This window comes from Diabrotica undecimpunctata, chromosome 3 (genome assembly GCF_040954645.1).
Source record: "Diabrotica undecimpunctata isolate CICGRU chromosome 3, icDiaUnde3, whole genome shotgun sequence".
In the NCBI taxonomy this organism is placed as follows: domain Eukaryota; kingdom Metazoa; phylum Arthropoda; class Insecta; order Coleoptera; family Chrysomelidae; genus Diabrotica; species Diabrotica undecimpunctata.
This window is the reverse complement of record NC_092805.1, coordinates 43,266,541-43,287,803: the sequence shown is the minus strand read 5'-3', so window position 1 is coordinate 43,287,803 and position 21,263 is coordinate 43,266,541.

Genomic DNA, 21,263 nt, shown 5'->3' with positions numbered 1-21,263 from the left:
CAAATATTTTTAGTAAGCGGTCACAGTTTCATGCCTTGTGACAGAGATTTTGCCCTAATAGAAAAACGGAAAAAAACTATTAAAGCATTCGTGCCGGAGGACTCGATCAACGTTATTACTTCCGCAAAATACACTCCACCTTTCGATGTTATTGACATGAATAGCTTTGGTTTTTGGAACATCAAAGAGGCTGCTGAGAAAATATTAAATACCACTAAACTACAAGTTAGCAAATCAGTTAGGATATGTGTTTAAAAAGAGAATCCTATAAACATAAAAACCACCCATTTATTTTCAGAATTTGAATCATGGCATGAAACTAACATGTTAAAAAAGAACAAGATGCTAAATTATTTGCAAAAAATTAAATTAGTGGTAATGAAACCCGAAAATAAAGTATCAGCGAACAAGAAAAAGAGCCTCCAATCAATGATACCATACATCAACAATCCTCAGCACTAACAGTTCTACAAAAATTTACTAGTAGCTGAAACTGTATAAGAAGACCCTGTTGAAAACACTAACATGCAAAATAATGATACATTCCATCCCATTACTAAAGAAAAGTAGGTGGGCACTTATCACCTTCCTATTTAAAAAAGAAAAAAAAAAAGAATTTTCTTCGTTTCGTTTTTTTATAACATTATTATACTTTTAGATTAAGTTTTCCGTTTTGTTACATACAGATTTTTTGTATAAATAAACAAACAAAATAAATCCTTGCGTTTTCTTAACGTTTTACTAATATCTCAAAATGTTGGTTTTGACACTTAGCTCATTTGAAACTTCCACTCTTCAAATAAAGAGCCGTGGTTTTAGTAAAAGATGGTCGTAACTAATATTACGCTGCCCAAGTGCAAGGTGTAAGTCGCTGTGCTGTTCAAAGAGCCAAATCGGTTCAATCAAAACGTCAACTACACTAGAAAGTAAGGATCAGGCCGTAGGAGAGCAACATCCGCACGCGATGATCGATTTTTGGTTTCTTCATGGTTAATAAATAAACACCAACTTCAATTGAACTGGAAAATCGCCTGAACGAAGTCCGAAATGTGGATGTAAGTAGGTGAATAGTTCTTCGACTTCATGAAGCGAATTTATTATCCAGAAGACCAGCCTTAACCCAAAAGTACTCAAACAAAGTTTATAAATCAGTCCTACAAAGACTACCTAATAGTACTAATAATTATTAATTATATATAAACTAACTTTTCGATAGAGATGTTGGCCTTTCTCGTGTCACATTATTTTTTAAGTAAGTTTTAATAAATTTTTAATTTACTGAAACTTTTTTCCACAGAAACAGGTAAGGTTAAGAAATTCAGTTGGTATTTTTTCACCTGGAAAAATATCTTTGAATGAAGTTATTTCACTAAAAGGTTTACCGTCTATATCTTTCACGATAATTTCTTCCTCCTGTCCTGTAACTTAAAATCTATGCAAGCTTTCATAAGGTTATCATTAGAATTGTAATGAAACTGATATAGAAAGTAGAATATTAAACAGTACAAATATAATAGCTAAGGTAAAGCTTTTGTTTTCTGAGGAGATTACGTGTTCAATAATTTGAAAAATAGAAAGCAATCCTGAACTGCTGGATGTGATTTGAAATTAGCTCATCATTGCTCTCGTAACCAAATAAACGTACCTTTTTTATAAGCTTCGAGATGAGAAAGTCAAGATCAATACATAAATTTCTAACAAATAATTGACAATTAATGTAACATCATTAATTTTTCGTTAAATTCAATTTCAATTAAAAATATTTCGTTTAAAAAAGATTTTTAAAATAGACATTCCATTTTTATCGGAGCAGTAGATACTCCCATTTTGCGTTAATATTAATTCTCGGCTTTTTATTTCCGAATTCAGTTTCTGTTTGAACTAACACGGCGTTGTAAAGTAATGTAGGTCTTTAATTTTTTTGTTGCTATAATGAGTTCTGTTTTTTTTCGCTTGTAGAAATAAGGCAGTTAGGACTTGGGCGAATGCCTAAGTTCCTTACAGCCCTAAAAAACTAACATCAAGTTGCCTCGATGTTAGTTTTTTAGATTTTTACCTGCTGCCGGTAACTTGGATTTTGGAAATTTTAGGTTGAGATTCCTCTCTGAGAATATTTTTGTGGTTATTCCTGGCATCCCTGTCTCGAGGATTTTCCATATGATTTGAGTTGGGATGATTTCGAGAACTGAATATTTTGTAAGGTTTGAACAAATTGTTTCATGGTTGAGAACATTACATATGGTTGGCTACGACCTATCTATGGCTGGGAACATGGCAAGATCTAATTAAGTTAAGTACAACATCAATGTATTTAAATAATTATAAATTTAGTTTGTTGAATAATATAATTGGAGTTCGGTAGCGAATACATGGTATTTATTTTGTTAAATTCCACGAAGTTGTCTGATAATTTTTTGTCTGATTTTTATTCTTTGGCCAAGGATTCACTATTAATGATACGATCAACCTTGTAATTAGTTGATTAAAAGGTTTGAAAAGATTTTGTATTTTCGGTCAAATTGATTTGACGCAATTTATGTTATAATTTGATTTTCCTTTAAGGATACTTGAATATATAATACGCTGTTACGAATAAACTGTTCAGTTTTTTTTGAAGGTATATTATTTTATTCATAAGATTTAGTTTATCCCAGGATGTACTTTGTTTAAGGGTGATCCAAGAACCATAAATATGATTTTTTTTGTGTCTTAATATTCAGTACTTCTTTAAATAGCTGGTGATATCCACAGGGTGATAAATGAATACCTGGCGTCCATAAAGAATATTTATTGGTTGGTGGATTCCTTTTTAAACCTCTGAAAGGAAGAAGCAATTTCCCTAAGAGAATACTCGCCCTGGAGATTAGGAGTTCTTTTTTAAAAGTAAATTTTTATTAGCCGGAGTGTTGGGTTTGAGTAAAGCTTTGATTATTATCCTAACAATTACGCATAAAGTTTTTTTAACGTAACATAATTTTGCTGTTTCGACAAATATTTTAAAATTATCGTTAGATCTTTGGAATTCGAAATATATTTTAAGATTATCTAAGCCATGAATGCATTCGGCGATATTTAATTTAGAAGTTTGACATCAATTCTTGATAATAAATCATGCCAAATTACAAACTAACACAAAAATATGTTCCTCGACTTTTAATTATTGATTTAGCACCCATTTTTGTTTTCGTGTCTGGTGGGATCTGCAATTAAGGCATTTAATGCAGTAATAATGTTCTTTATGTCATGTTTTAGAGGTCTAATAGCATTGATACGATTTTCATCTTCTTTTCTCTTTTAGTAAATTTTATCGATATGGGCAGTGCCGGTTTAATACAGTCTGCTGCCCGGTGCTGATACGGATGCCGCGCACAGGCTCAAAAATATTTCTTAACTTTATTTCAATTCAACAAAACATATTTTAAATACAAGTTTATTAAAATAAGGAAAACAATTACAATTTTTTTTGGTTTCAAACTTAAATGAATACTAACAAAATACAAGAAAAAAATTAAGGGCGAACTTCAAAAAGTAAAATAAATATGAACCTAATAACATTCAAATAGGTAGGTAATCAAATACCTTTACTATTGGAAAGCTTGTTTTCTTGTTTTTACTGAAGCGAAGTTTTCGATGATATCATTTATATTTAATTCATTTAGCAGGTCCCCGTATAGTTTTCCCCGTTCCAGTTTTTTTTTCTTGTTTTTATCCACCTGTTAATATTTTGAATTTTGCATTGTTCGCGTATACTTCTGTTGGTTTGTCTGTCTCTTAATAATATGCCCGCTATTGATCTTAATACTTTCATTTCGATATTGTTGATTTGTTGTTTCGTCTTTCTTGTATCGGTCCTTGTCTCCGCTACATATGTTAGGATTGGTCTTGCTGTTGTCTTGTATACTTTCATTTTGCTTTCCGTGGTCAGATATTTGTTTCTCCATATGGTTTCTTGGAGGCAACCACTTACTCTTGCCGCTTTTGATGCTTGCCTTGTGGTCTCTGTTCTTATATCCCTGTCACTAGTGATCTCTACTCCTAGGTAATTGAATTTCATTACTTGTTCTACAATTTTGCCGTCTATTTCTCTTTACTGATCACTATACATTTAGTTTTTTCTACTGATATTCTCATATTAAGTTTGTTTGCTGTGATATTGAAGGTGTGGAGCTGCCTGTGTAGGTTATCTTCGTTATCAGCAATTAGTACTGCATCATCGGCATAGCATAGTATCGTGATTTTATGCGCTCCGATGTGGTATCCGTGTCGTTTTCTTACTTCGTGAATTATTTGATTCATCACCATATTGAATAACAATGGGCTGAGCTAGTCTCCTTGGCGGATTCATCCTTTTAGTTCTATGTATTCTGTTTTCCCTGTTGGCATTATAACTCTGTTCTTGTTGTTCTTGTTAATTTCATTAATTGTCCTTATTATCTGATGGTCTATTTGTTCAGCTTGTAATAAATTTAAGATGTCATTTCGCTTCACCCTGTCAAAAGCACTTTTTAAATCTACAGATCACATGTATGCTGGTTTTTCATATTCAATAGACTTCTCTATTATTTGTCTGGTAATAAAAATTGCGTCTATTGTGCTGCGGTTCTTCCGGAAGCCTTGTTGTTCATCTGCCATGTTCGCTTTTTTCTCGATTTTATCTTTTATGACTGCCGTTAACAATTTTAATGTACTATTCATCAGACTAATGCCTCTATAATTTTCAGGATTTCTCGAGTCTCCCTTTTTAAGTATCGGTAGCAGGAGACTTTCCTTCCATTCCGCTGGTACTACTCTGGTATTTATTATATCGACGAATAATTTTAGGAGCCATTTGTGTAGTGTTGTTCCTCCATATTTTAGCAGTTCATTGTTTATCTTATCAGGACCGGGTGCTTTTCTGTTTTTTAATTTTTTTATTCGTTCTTGTAGCTCTTCTTCTGATATTAGTACTCTATCGTGAGTTTCGTTAATGATTATTTCTCTGTTCTCTTCTTCTCCTTCTCCATATAATTTCGTGAAATGCTCAGTCCATTGTTCCTCCGTAATGTTATCTATGTGTACAAATTCATTCATTTCTGTTTTTTGTCTCCTTATCATCGTCCACACCTTTTTCTGGGATCCATAGAGGTCGTATTCCATATCTTTGGTAAATTTCTCCCAGTGTTCTTTTTTGATGTTATCTATTTCTTGGTTTACTCTATTCCTGATTTTCACGTAGTCTTCTCGTGCCTCCGGTGTCTTCACTTCTTTGTATGTTAGGAAAGCTTGTTTCTTTTCATTTGCTAGTGCTTTTACCCTTTCGTCGTACCATGGTGTTTTGTATTCCCGTTTATTTCTGTTAACTTTTCTTTTACGTAAAGCTTCTTCCGCTGCTCGTAGAATAAATTTTTTAATAATTTTCCAGGTTTCTTCTATATTCTTTTTAGTCTCTAGGTTATGGCTGTTTAGCTTTTCTGTTAGTCTGTTTCTATACAAGTTTTGTGTCCCTTCTTCTTCTAAGCTTTCTATGTTTAACTTTTCTTCTACTTTTGTATTTCGCTTGCCTTGAGTGGTGATTGCTATATTTATTTTTCCTAGTACCAGGCCATGGTCGGATCCTACATTGGCGGAAGATAGAGTGCGCACATCTATTATATTCTTGGGGTGTATTTGTCTGTTTGTTATAACGTAGTCAATCATAGAGTTACGTCCTCTTGTATCTGACCAGGGGATCTTATGTTGTATTGGGTGGTCAAAGTATGTGTTGTCAATTCGGAGGTTATTTAAACCTCCGAATAAACAAAGTTCTAAAAGTCTTTCTTCGTTGTCGTTGAGCGTTTCTTCGTTAAATTTTTGTGTAACTCCAGCCACAGGTATGTTGCTTACTCTGGCGTTTAGGTCGCCGAGAATTATTGTTTTACTACCTGCTATCGTGGTGTCCAGTAGATCTTGGAACTGTCCATAAAAAGCATCTTTGTCTTACGTGTTTTTGCTGTTATCCGGTGCATATACGTGGATAATATTAAGTATCGCCTGGTAAAGTTTAAGTCAAACCAGCATCATGTGTTCGTTGATGTATCTTATTTCTTGAATATTGTTACTATATTTATTGTGCATTAAGAGGCCTACTCCTGCCTGAGCTCGTTTGCTCTTATCTACTCCGCTGTACAGGAATATAAATTTGTTTCTATTGGCACTTCCTTTCCCTTTCTTTTTTGTTTCGTTCAGGGCACATATATCAATTTTATGGAGCTCCAATTCCTGCACAACTTCCTGTTCCCGTTTGTTCCACGATACGATGTTCCAAGTGCCAATTCGTAGATTATTTGGTCTCTTTGTCCTTTTTCTTGCGTGGTTCGTCATCTGTATATCCGTCCAATTCCGAGGCTTCTGTTCGGTTCTCTGAGCATTGATTTTTTGACAGTAAGTAGGCTGCTAACCTTGCTCACCAACCCCCTTTTCGAAGGACCATTTTTCCCTTCCTCGTCAGCCCTGACCCTGCCTTCCATTGGGGTTGGTTACCCAATCTCCAGCAAGGTTGCTCAGGTTTTCCAGGGTTCACCCGTGCAGCCCAAGCCGCACTTCGTGGAGGTGAGGATAGGGATTGAGTAGGAGAGGCTAGATAATGCTAACTGGAAACAGCGTCTTATATTGCGCTTCACTACCCCTTTGAACTTCATGCTGTTAACCAAGATTTATAACTATCAGATCGGCGAATAATCTACGACTTAAGATTGTCTATTATAAAACATAAAATGGTGTTCGCATTTTTTCTTTTTGGCTTAAACTTGCCTCTAAATTCTTTTCTCCTAATTGCAATTTTTTTTTGATAATCCTCTTCTCAGCATAATTTTCATTCCTTGTTAACAACATTCCTAAGGCCTCGTAGTGATCAAAACGATCATCTAAGAAATCAAAGTAATCTGTTAAAGACGATAACAGATGAGCGGTTGTACCTAAATCCATATTTTGTACTACTTATTCATCTTATTAACCCTTTGTAAAACGTCAAGGCAGAACGATAAAATTATTCCGTTTTCCAACAAATCAAGTTTTTCCGATAGAGAAGCTGCTTCAACACTTACTACATTTTCAATCAAACATGTTTTAATCAAATCGTAATTGCTTTTTAACGCTTTTACGGCATCAAAACGAGAAGACCAACGGGTTGTATTCTTCCCCGACTCAGGCGAATCCTTTATTGCACGAGTAAATAACTCTCACCTGTGTGTAGACACGGAGAAAAGATTGTAGATAGCTTGTACCAACATAAAAAAGATGTTGCTTCCAAACAACAATCTGCTACATTTTGAACAACTAAATTTAAAGAGTGAGCAGCACACGGCACAAAGAGAGCTAAATCATTGTAAACTTTAATACGTGCTTACAAACCAGAATATTTGCCACTCATATTACTGGCATTGTCGTAAGACTGCCCTTTACAGTTCTTAATATCTAATTCCAAATACTCTAACATCCCAATAACTGTTTTCTCAAGTTCTTGTGAGCTATGCCCAGTGTTTTTATAAAATCCCACGAATATTTCCACGAGATTCCCTTTATTGTTACAATATCTTAATCACCTTAAGTTGGTCACGGTTTGTTATCTCAGGTGTTGAATCTACACTTATAGAATAGTATTTATTTGCTTTAATTTTCCTAACAATTTTATCAATGACTCGATTGGACAAAATGCTCATTAATTCGTTACAAGTATCTTTTGATAGATATGACGTTTTGCCCTTACCTAAGTTTGCTCGTTTATTCATACGATCTTTTAAAAATAGATCATATTCTGACAATAGTTCCAGTAAACCTAAGTAGTTTCCATTCCGTTTTTCGCTAATTCTTTCATGAGTACCTCTAAATGCCAATTCCCTGGTAGCCAGATACTTTATTACACTTATGATTCTTTCTATTACTTTAGCTCAAGTTTCTTTCGCAGTGCTATTTCCTTTTCGAGTTCTACATCAACTCTTCCTTGCTTTAATAAGCGAGTCGTATAAATTTTCAGATTATCTAAATGATCATTGGATCTTTCATGTTCGTCAAATGTTTCCTTACTTTTATTCCAAAATGAAAATTCTGTTTTAAATTGGTTCTTTTTTTTTTCAAATAAGACACAATAAAGACAAAAACAATAAAACCAAAAACCTATGTGTAGTTATGTGTGCACTTTACCTCATACAAAGATATCCGAAACTACAAATAATATGATTGTAAATTATTAAAAATAAAGTATTGAAAGAAAACGGAAAAAACTACCCAGTCTAACTATATTAACACCCTGGGACTGGAAATAATTTATTTGTCAGTGTTCTAGTAAATACGAAGTTGTGAACATGGAACATGATTTTAAAAATTTTAAATGCTTATATTCTTCAACAGGTCCATTTATTAATCGGAAAATAAATACTGACAGAGTCATTTAAAATTTCAAAACCAGTGATTTTAAAAGTTACCAAAGAAAATTTTGGATATTTTCAATAGTGACACTTTTCAAATGATTGACTTAAAACGAAAAAAAGAGAAGACATCATTGTGCCAGAAACTTTACCACAAATTTATTAAAGACGAAAATATGTGTATTTATGTTATTAATATTAACATTGGAGATAACAATCCAAATTCTGAAGGTGATGAAAATGAAATATGAGAAATGAAAAACATGTTTAAAATCTTACAACAATATTATTTGAGATAAATAATGCTTCATTCTTTAAATAATTTTACTGTTACTTATTACATTAACACACTGTAAATATTATTGTATATTTAACACTTAAAGAAGCAAAACTTTTTTTACGTCGTTCAAAGCTTATATACAGTAAAACAATACAAAAAAAACTATAAATAGATTAATAATGTATCCTCTTGGTATTATGTAAAATTTCACTGGTTGAAAAATCAACCACTTGTTTAATTTTTTAAGGAAATTGTGTTACTAAATAAAAAACGACTTTACACAACGTTTTATTCAAAAGACAATTATGTAAGAGACAATTATTACAAATGGAAAGTATAAAACATTCCAAATAAGGGGCAACATCACATTTTTTGCATTTCATGTGAGATCGCTTTGGCTTCTTCTCTGTGATACAGAAAGCACATTTTCGAGAGGTACCTTTTACAGGTAAATGTTCACCAATCATCGAACTTCTAACCACAGGATCAGTAGACACCTTTCGTCCTTCAATCTTGTTTATTTTACAAAATGTTGTTGCTACAGGACCCCTTTCTACTCGAAAAATTATGTATGAACTCATTGGCAAAAAAGCTGCCGCGGCGAACCACTTTTCCATTAACCAGTTTTTTATAAAACGTTTGCTTATTGACATACTTCTTTTGTTCACTGAAATTTCTTTTTGACATTAAAAAGTCCATATCTGTAAGATTCTCTTCAACCAATTTTTCTAGAATCATTTCTACACAATTATTTCAATCTTGCCAAAGTGTTTAAAATCTTTAAAATGAAGTAAATCCTGTTTTGGATCTGAAAAGAAATAAAAAAAATTATTTGCCATCGTCCAGTTTTGGTTACCATTTGTAAAGAAACCGTTATCATTGTGCATTTTAGCCTCGTTACAAAAAATTTAAATATGCCTTACCCGAGTTACTGTTGGTTGCTTCTTCTTCTTCTAATACTTTTGAAACAGGTGATACTAATATGAATATATTTATCACTAGTAGCACTAGAACTACGATCGGTTTGGGAAATATTTGTAGAGTCGTCTTCTTAAGTTCCATCCGTTGTAAAAAGTGCTGTCATTTTGGGTATACCTTTCAAAATGTTATTTTGCCTTTCCTGCTTTTCTTGTTTTCTTTTACGCCAGAAAGATCCAGGTTGTTTCCGCATTTCCATATTTTTCTATTGAATATTTATTGTATTAATGTTTTACTTACAGATTATAATTACCTATACAGTTTCAAATGTAACACAAACCTCTTACCGAAGTTTGTTTAGTTGTACGTTGTTAATTGTTTCTACACCTACACTGTGCATAAACCGTATACGTCGACGTTAATAATAATAATTTAATTTATAAATTGATAAGTTTCAAAGTTAATGATAAAACAAAAAAAAAATGTATTATTATTATATCATGTGGATTTATTTGTATGCAAATTTTATTTTACCATAACCATATAATTTCGGAACAATACGCGCTTCGCCCGTACCGCCCGGGAACCTTCAACCGCCCGGTGCTACAGCCCTGGAAAGACCCCTGGTTAAACCGGCGCTGGATATGGGGACGCAGAAGTAAGTAATTATAAACCTTTTGTTCCGCATAAAAAAAAAAACAGAAATTTCAGCACTAGACCTGGTAGTATGAGCCACATACAGCACGTGTAATGCTCGAGGATTGATATCAAGAATCCGTTTCTGAAGCTCTATATTTTTCATTTTCATGTTCGATTCATTGTCGTAACACTGACCCCGTATATCTTTAACTTCGAGCTGCAGACTAGGTAGTAGCTTCTCTAATAGAAATTTACACAGGCCTTCTCCAGTAGTCATCATCATCAACCTGTATGCGTCCACTGCTGGACATAGGTCTTCCTCAGCTCTTTCTATCTGTCTGTGTCTTGTGCGGCTTGCATCCAGTTATTGCTAACACGCTTTAGGTCGTCAGTCCATCTGGTTGGTGGGCGTTCTCTGCTCCGCAGTGCATCTTATTTTAGTCTCCACATGACAATACGTTTTGTCCATCGGTTGTATGATAATCTGGCGACGTGTCCTGCCTAATTCCATTTTAGCGACGCGATTTTTTTGATGGCGTCTCTTGTTTTTGCTCTACGACGTATTTCTTCGTTTGGGATTCGGTCTCTCAGAAAAACACCCAACGTCTGGCGCTCCATAGCCCTCTGAGTTACGCAATTCACTACCTTTTTTGTGAGTGTTAATATTTCCGCTCCATAAGAGAGTACAGGTAACACACAGTTCTCCAGTATTACTCCTAAAGTATATACCTTACGATCATTAGTGTTCATATACCTAATTATAAACTTTATTTGTTCTGTATCACTAATGTCTGGTGAAAAGCCTAGTATTAAAGCATAATATTTGTCAGTTTTGACAATACGTGTCTCCTTACTCATAGATTCGGCTAAAATATTGATTATCTCATTGTGAAAATTGTCCCAAGTAGTGTGGAATACGTTTTTATGCTTTTATTATCTTTACGTTTACTGATATTACTGGTGTTCTGTAATAACTGGATCAAAAACCGACATCCCCACTACATTTAAAAAAAATTACCATTATGTATCTCTATGATATAATTTCGTACTAGTTCTTCTGAATACAAAATTTTTACTCGCTAGAAATTGTTTTACAGCAATCAGTCTGTAGCATTTGTATTTTCTTTCGTATGTATTAAAAATCACCATGTAGATATTAAAACACCGAAGAATATTTTCAATGTATTTCTATTTCCTATCGAATATGTTAAAACACCGAAAAAGTATTTTCAATCCTTTTGCATCGCTGGAGTCGATAATAAACACATTTTAAAGTTTGTTTATATATCACAGATGCGTATTTCTTCGGTATTCTTTTGATCGTGAAGCCGCTTTAGGATATTTTGCACTTCAAATAAACAGAAATATTCCCGTTTATATGCTTTGTTTATACCGAGTTGGACGAATGATTTTTAAAGATTATCACCCTGCTATAGATCACCGAAATGGTCACTTCATTGTTTCGAGTCCGGCTTTTTTTTTAATTCGTAATGGCTTTTCGTTTTTCGTTTTTGTCATGGAAATATAGTGTATTGTAGCAGTTAAAGGTGGAGTTGGGTTTGTGATTTTGGAGAGCGAAGACGCGGCGTGGGTGGCCTAAAGAAACCGGCAAATTTGTTTGTAAACAAGTGAATTATACTGGAATGTAATGTGTCAATTTTTATCAGAGTGGTCACTGTTTTGTTTTCGTGCTGTGTCTCATCTGAGCGATTTGTAACAAGGCGTTCCAAGCAAGTTTAAAAGATACCCACATGGTTCCAAGCAAAAGATTGAGTTTTTAAAAAGCCATGTTTTGAAGATTGCGTAGAGATAATCCAGTGCCCAGCTTCCATCCTCATTTTGTTTTTCCCATGTCATTCCAGACTATTTTTGCAGTTTGTGAGACGCATTTGTTTGTGTTTCAGTGAGTTTTAAGTCCAGTTCCAACCCCAGAATTTTAAAGGAGATATAATAATATTTAGTGAAAATCAGGTACTTTTCTTTGTTAAATTTTTTAAAAGTAAAAATAGACATTTTCCACCAAAAATTGCTTTCATGATATGTTAAGAAATTGTCTTCTTCTTCTTCCTACTTTATAAATAGGCTTAATGCCTGTTTTACTTCGGTTTTTAGCCTCAATTGACGTTGTCTGACCATCTTTTCCTCGGTCATCCTAATGATCTTCTTCCAGTTGGCGATTTGTCTCTTGCTATTCGTACTATTCTATTTTCTGTCATTCTTTCGATGCGTTGATTCCATTTCACTTTTATTCTTTTGGTCCACGCGTTTATTTCCTCTATACAACATCTCGCTCGTATTTCCTCACTTCTTACTTTGTCTCTTAGAGTTTGGTTTGTTATTTTTCGTAAGACTTTCATTTCTGTCGTTTCCAGTAGTCTTTGTGTTTTCGCCGTATCTGCTCTTGTTTCCGCTGTGTACGTCATTATCGGTCTTATTGTTGATTTATATATCCTGGTTTTCGTTTCCGTTGTGAGGTATTTGTTTCTCCAGATTGTATTGTTGAGACATCCTGCTGCTCTGTTTGCCATGTTCACTTGTTTTTGTACTTTTTCTTCCACTTTTCCGTAGCTTGACAGTTTTATTCCCAAGTATTCAGTTTCCATCACTTGTTCTATTATTTTGTTATTTACGACTAGTTTACATCGTCTCGGTTCCGCTGATATCACTATCGTTTTAGTTTTCTCTGTTGATATCTCCATGTTGTATGTGAGCGCCGTATCTTCGAATTTTTTAATTAATCTTTGTAGGTCATCTTCATTTTCGGCTGTTATTATGGCGTCGTCGGCGTAGCATATTATTCTTATTTCCTTTTCTCCCATTCTATATCCTCTTCTTTCTTTAACTTTCTTTACGATTTTATCCATTATCAGATTAAATATTAATGGGCTCAGCGAATCTCCTTGTCTAATGCCAGTTTCATATTTGATAGGTTGCGATAGTTTTCCTTTACATCTTACCATAGCTATGTTATCTTTATATATATTCTCAATGGTTTTTACCAAATCCAGTGATATTCCCTTTTCATATAATAAATGTATCGCGTCCCGAATTCTCTTTATCAAACGCTTTCTTCAAATCTATCAGACACATATATGCTGCTTTGTTGTATTCCAGCGACTTTTCTTTTATTTGTCTTATTACAAAAACTGCATCCGTGCATGAACGTCCGAAATCCTTGCTGTTCCTCTTGCAGAGATATTCGTTCGTTTATTTTCGTCGCTAATATTCTTGTTGTCAATTTGAGTATTGTATTTAATAGATTTATTGCTCGATAATTATTGGGGTCTTTCTTATCTCCTTTTTTGAAGAACATCAACATGATCGCTTTCCGTAAGAAATTGTAATAAGTAAAATTTAATGTAATTTTAAAAAAAGTTTTAAAATTTAATGTTGACATATGACAGCCAGCTTTAAAATTCGTTTTATTTTGTTCTTAAAAAGGTTAACCTCTATGCATAGTTCCATTTCAAAAGATATTTTTCATTTGTAATAATTTATTTCCGCTATAAAATGTCGCCAATAATAATTTAAGTTCCTTATAGTGTCCCCAACATCTAGATTTGTAAACCGATGGCAACATTGTAAGTCGTTTTTGTCCTTCCTTCCTTTTTGTCCGAAACCTTCTTGTGTTGTTTTGTCCAGGAGATCCATGTAAGTACCCCTTTTGATTCCCTTTTTGAAGCCGTTCGCAAACGTTTCGGTTAGTTTTGCTTACCCTATCCCTAGCCCAGCAATTTCTCTCCCCAATTTTCAACCCTCTATAGTAATACCCTATGTAGTAGGCAAAATAACCGTCACAAGTCTTTCAATGATGGCGCCTAATCGCTGTTTTCTCGATTGTAAATATTTTGTTGTTCCGCGTCAATAGTACCATTTTTTTCCACCCTCTACTTTAACGTGCACCGTAATCTAATTTAATTTACGTATTTTAGAGCATTTTCGTGCTTATTAAGGTAATGTGAACAACAACACTAATCAGAAAAACAAGCACTTACAAATTGTGTTGAACTACTAACCGATAGCAGAAAAAATCTGTCACGAATTTTGCTATCAAATGAGGAATGTGTCAATGTGTTTAAAGAGTAAATAATAATGGACCGACACATTTTGCACTACACTCTAATTTCTTAAACTATGCTATCCAAAAAATGGGACTTAACCCTTTCATTACTGTGGGGACATATATGTCCCAGGGGATTTAAAAAACATCTGCTGACATCTGTTTGTCCCCAAAGCCCATGTTATTTGAACGAATCTGTATTTTTAAACATTTCTTACTCATTACCTAGTAGTATGCAACCTAAACACCACTTCTGTAACCTATAAATTGGGGTTAACTAAACACGTGCATAAAGAACTTGTCATAATACAATTTTAGAAAAGAAAAAGTTTCTGCTGTGTTTTTGTAACCGAGTATACAGGGTGGTCCTTAAGTAATTGTACAAACGAAAACGGTAAATTCTACACTTTAAAATACTACGATTTAAGCCAACTTGCTTTAATAAAATGTTGATATTAAGAAAGATACAGGGTGTTAAAGTGGAAATTTAAAATTCTATTTTTCGCTATAACTTTTACGTTTGTAAATATTTTTGGACAAAAATTTATAATTGGATGCTTTAAAGTAGGATAAATTATAATTTTATAAAAACTTTAATGTAACTTATAGAGGGCGCCACATATGCCACATGTGTGGCATAGATTTGCGCTTAATTTTTTTGCTCTTAAAGTTAGCTCTATTTGTGTTAAAAAATATTAAAGATACATTATTTTTACAAGGAAAAGGTATACTTGTTGATAACCTCAAAATTTAACCGTTTTCGAGATATTCGCATTTTATAAGTCAGCTGCATAATAATTCTTAGTTGTAATATTTGTGCGGTGAAGCACTGAATACCTGTAGATAAGCATAATTCACAGTTTATTCTTATTACAACAACTCAAAGATGATAATGTAACATTACAAAATTTTTGTTATGGCTGCTAAATGTCTTATGAAAATATTCTTCATCTTCTTCTTTAGGTGCCGTGTCCGTATTCAGACGTTGGCCGTCATCATATTTACAATTTCCCTTTTATATCGCTTCTTAAGTTTCCATACCTACTGGAGTTGTATTACTTTTTCCCTATTGTAAAATGCTGAAAACCCAAAATATGTGGTTTATGAAAGATGGTACACCACCACATTCTAGAGAGAAGGCAGTGAGAACATACTTAAATATAACTGTTCTGAACGTTGGATTTATCGTGGCAGTCATATTCCTTTGCAATGTGGTGAGATATTGATATAATTATTTATAATTATAATATATAATTATTTAATTTATAAAAAATCCCAAAAATACTTATCATTCATTACGTAAATTATTTAACCATTTTTATTAGGACAATTAGAAACTAAAGCCCAGGTATTGAATAACACATATGTGTCTTGTTTCAGAATACTTTTGCTACCAATCTAACCTTAAAGACTCAGCATTTTTACAAAAACATCATCGTTATCCTAATAACCGATATTGTTATAAATATAGTAAACACACAGGTAATTTAGTTCAGCATAATATTAGTTCGTTGGTTAATCATAATAGACCATTTGTTCGAGATGTAATTATAGTTACTCGTAAGCTGTAACGTAATCATATAAATAAGTAATGACATCTATAGGTTATTCTGTGTTTATGTAAGTAACCAATGAATCAAATACATCACAGTTTAACCTCTGCCATAAATAAGATGTAGTTCCATAATATACCATAAGGTTTGAAAATGTATCCAAAAGAATATATTCATCCATTATACATTATAGCCACCACGTAGCCCAGAATTTAATCCGCTTGATTTTGGTGTATGGGGCGTATTAAAACAACGTGTCTATAAGAATTCCATAAACATTCGCAACCAACTATGGGAAGAAATAAATACTGCAGCAGTTTCTTTAGAACCAATGATGTTATTTAACATGAGACGATCTTTTATGTAATATATTGACAAATGAATTAAAGAAAATGGTGGACATATCGAACACTTACGTTGACAAAAAGTTATGTTATTTAGTTTAACTATTTCTTAATTTGGTTTGAAAAAAAAATGTTTTGATTATGACTATAATTTAACATAAAACGTAAAATGTTTGATGTAAAATCCCTATTATTCTGTTTTTGTCAAATCCTATTATTATTATCCTGCTGATATATTTATTTTATTTAATATTTCGTTAACTATTGACTTTAGTTAAAGGTATTTTATACCAAAATTAGATTTATTAATGTTTTTGTCTATTTTTCCTTCATTGCTTGGAGTAATTGCCTTAAATCAGAATTATGCAGCTGATTTGTAAAATGCGATTATCACGAAAACTGTTAAGTTTTGAAGTTATTAAGAAGTATACCTTTTTTTTGTTAAAATAATGTATCTTTAATATTTTTTATCAAAAATACAGGTAACTCAAATAGCAAAAAAGTTAAGTGCAAATTTATGCCACATATGTGGCATATGTGGCGCCCTCTATTAGCTACATCAAAGTGTGCATCAAATTATAATTTCTCATATTTAAAAGTACCTAGTTGTAAATTTTTATGCATAAATCTTTACAAACATGAAAGTTATAGCGAAAAATAGAATTTTAAATTTGCATTTTAACACCCTGTTTCTTTCTTAATATCAACATTTTATTAAAGCAATTTGGCTTAAATCGTAATATTTTAAAGAGTAGAATTTACGGTTTTCGTTTGTACAATTACTTAAGGACCACCCTGTATATAATTTAGTTGCTGATTAACACAGGTTAGTGATATACATTGTTTATTTTTGATATTATTTTTATCGATTTCTGCAAATGAATATTTCTGCAAATGAATCCGAGGAAGAACCTTATGCTGCCTCAGAGTAGTACCTGGGTGACGATTGTACCATGTACCTGGTGACGATTCTGCCTCAGATTCTGATGAAGTACCTGAGAATACTCCTGACCGTGTGGATGTAAACATCACTGCTTCCGACGAAGAAAGTTCTGATAACGCGGAAATATCTGAAGATGAGTCTGATATATATATATATATATATATATATATATATATATATATATATATATATATATATATATATACAATTTCAATATTTACTCTGGAAAAGAATTCACATCAAATACTGGAACTCTAGCAGAAGGAGTTGCTAAAACACTAGCCAACACCATACGGTCACCAGATATGTGTCTATGCTTTAATAGATTTTTCACATCGTTCAACTTATTAAACACTCTAAATTTTTTATGTTTAGAAACCTATATGGCCAATCGGCTAATGGCGACTAAATGGAAAAATACGAAAGAAGTGAGACTGATGTCCAATTGTCACAGTATAACTATGGAAAATATCAACAGAAAGTTGAAAACTGGAGAAAAAGCTGAGTTCACTTTCGCCAATTAAAACCCACCGAAATGGTAGAGAAAAGTTTTTTGTAGATTAGTTGTGTACGCTATTGTAAATTCTTGGATTGTTTACAGGCAATTGTAAAAGAAGTGCAGAACAAGATAATAAAAAATTTTTCATTTTTTAAATTTTTTGATGCACTAGCAGAACAGCTAATTGAATTAGGAAGATCAAAATGAAATGTCAAAAGACGAATAAGTGGCCGTTCTGGAAGAATATCTAAACGACAGAAACAGATGATTAATATTGGAGACCATTTGACACAACAAATACCTACTAGAAGAAGGTGCTTTGAATGTTCACAAAATAAATCAGAAACTCTAACTACGACTATTTGTACAGCGTGCAATGTGCTTCTATGCAAAAATTGTTTTTTACCACATCATTCATAAAAAGTAATGTTTTTTTTATGTAATCTTCTTTTTTTATTTTGAATACAAGTTTTTTCTTTACTGATGGGATTTATTTATCCCACCATCTAACACTAATGGGACATATATGTCCCATGTCTTTTCTAAGGATACAAGGACACGCATCAATGTAAAAAAGTCAATCGCTTTGTTACGTCTCTAGGTATTAACGAATATCATTACAGTAATTTTAAATAGTTTTATTTAGCTACAATCAGTAATGAAAGGGTTAAAACACTTTCATTTTTCAATAACTATTTAAAATTAGCAATTACATTAAGCATATTTATTGGAATTAAGATAAGTAGTCTTATTTTGAGAAATAGGTACGTGAAAAATTTTGCTTGGTTGATAAAATTAGTTGCCCGCTCTTTTTTTGGCTGTACGCTCTGCACGCCTGCTAGGATTTTCCCTGTTAACATGTCACTTGACTAGAGTAAATAGAATGAAAATAAAAACTAATTGAATGTCAACCGATAACTAAAAATGAATAATTGCAGCAAAGACGGAATATAAGGAGTACGTAATACAACACTAAAAGGAATTAATAAAACATGTCGTATATATTAGTATATATTTATTTCTTCAAAACTAAGTCATAAATAGAAGATGGTGTATACGAAATAAATTTAGGTAACAGTTAATAATAATATTTGTGCATTCAATTTTCTAAACATATTAAACATTTTGAATTAATTTGATTACAACTATTTCTAAAATAATAAAAACACGTTGCTAAATACGAAAACCAAATATTTTAACTGTAAATGGTAGTATAAATCTTTCGGAAATGTGTGGTATAAACTTTAAATATTAGAAGAGCTGAAAACTAAAAGTTATTATGTTTACTATTACAACGAATTAAGTTAATCACGTGTTTCTTATTAATTCTTCAAATTTATAAAAAATTCAAGGGTTCTGGTTATTTAGGGATTCAAAATGAGATAAAAATTAGAAAGATGGAATACTTGGGGCACATTGTGAGAGGTGAAAAGTACGAACTTTTAAGAAATATCATGCAGGGTAAAAGAAGTATGGGAAGAAGAAAAATATCGTGGCTTCGTAATCTACGTGAGTGGTTCGGGTGTAGTTCGATTGAACTTTTTAGGCGCGCTGCTAACAAAGTCGCAGTGGCCATGATGATTTCCAATCTCCGCTAGGAGTGGCACGAGAAGAAGAAGGGATTCAAGGGAATTAAAGGGATATTTAGCTTGAAATTCTTGAGTGTTGTGTCTTAAAAGCTATTAATTGTGCGGTAATACCGAATTATTAAAAAATTGAAATTAATCGCTAGTAAACAATTTACAAACAAGTTCAGTTTTTATAAGTTTAATCAGCATTACGAGCTCCGAGCGGTAGAGGCGGAAAGTATTTGCAGTGCTGGGAACTTTTCATAAACAGAGTAATTAGTGATAGATAATTGATAATTTAACCAAAACAGGTAACATCTGACAACAGGTAATATCCTATATAGAACAAGGTAGGTGATTTATTGTCTAAATTAATTATTAGAATAACAAACTGCCATGGCTACGACGAAAAATCTAAGGCTATATGAAAGTGAAGAATCATCCACTAAAGATGGTAAAAGAAAAAGGTGGACAAATGAAGACGATGTTGGGATCCTTTTACGAAAAGTAAGAAAGTTTCTAGATCTCCAGTTAAGAAGGGGTGTGAAAACCTTAAAAGAAATGATGATGGATCTCATGCACGAAGTAAAAGCAATAAGAAAAGACCAAAAAAACTTTCAAGAGGAAATTTGTAATTTAAAAAAAGAACATTTAGAGATAAAGCACAAAGTAAACTTTTTGGAGAACAATAGTGAGCAAATGGATAAGCAAATCAGAAAACAGAATGTTGTAATCAAAGGGCTCGAACTTAAGAAAGATGAAGAAATTGAAGATACTACAAAATTCATAGAAGATAAGCTGAATGTGAAAATAAAAATAAATGACAATGTGAAAATAGACATCCTCAAGGATAAACAACTTATTATGAAGAATAAAAATAAATTAAGAGGAACGCAATATTTCATAGAGAGTGACCTAATACAATACAGTTGCCAAAATACAAAAGGAGTTGAGGGATTTAGCGAGAGAGGAAAGGGGAAGAGGGAGGGATACAAAAGTCGGATACTAAAAATTATGCGTAAATAACGAATGGTGAAAATGTAACCGGGCTATCGAAAAACTAGAAAAAATGACAAAAAACGAATAACGAAAAAGTACAACGACAAGGAAAATCTAATGATGAAAAAGACACGAAATAGGATTTTGATTGGACAATGGAATGTTAGAAGAATATTTGAAACAGGCGAATTGAAAAACGGATACCATAGAGAAGTATGATATATATATTGCAGCTATCCAAGAAACCAAACAAAAGGAAATTTTCTGCACAGAGATTAAGAACTACATATTCTTCAACAGCAGAGACAATAAAATACTATTGCAGAACTAGTGGTGAACTTTGAGCAAATAAGAAGCAGGTTATGTCAGTTAAGAATGAGGGGAAAGTACAGAAAAACAACATTTATAAATGTACATGGCCCAACCGAAGATAAGGATGAGGATATTAAAGACTTTTATAAACAACTCGAAAAACTGTTGCACGAAATACCATCGTATGATGACGTAGGAGATTTTAACGCAAAAGTTGGTAGGGAGGATGCTTATAGACAAATATTTGGCGGAAAGAGCAAATACAGAGACAGCATTCTAAATGGCAGAAGATTAATTGAATTTGCTTTTGAAAATAATATGCGTTTTGTGAGCACATATTTTGATCATAAGGATATTCATAAAGGTACTTAAATATCACCAGATGGTCAAACAATTAATCAGATAGACCATATATTAATTGAAGCGAAACAAATGAAGGCCGTTAAAGACAGTAGAAGTTATAGAGGAACGGATGAAGATTCAGACCACTTCCTGGTAAAAGTAAAAATGGAACAAATGATGCCCACATATACTAGGAGGAATAGCCAGCAGGTGAAAAGTGGTATCGTAAATTGCAGAACGAAGAAATTAGGAAAAAATTACAAGAACAAGTAGAGGGGAAACTATCAGAACAGGAAGTAGCACAAGACATAGATAGTAGGTAGGAGCGGCTCAGAGAAACGATTCAATAAGCAGCTGAGTTAGCACTACCAAAACCCTCCCAAAGAAGACAAAAAGATTGGCGTGATAATGATTGTAAGAGCGAT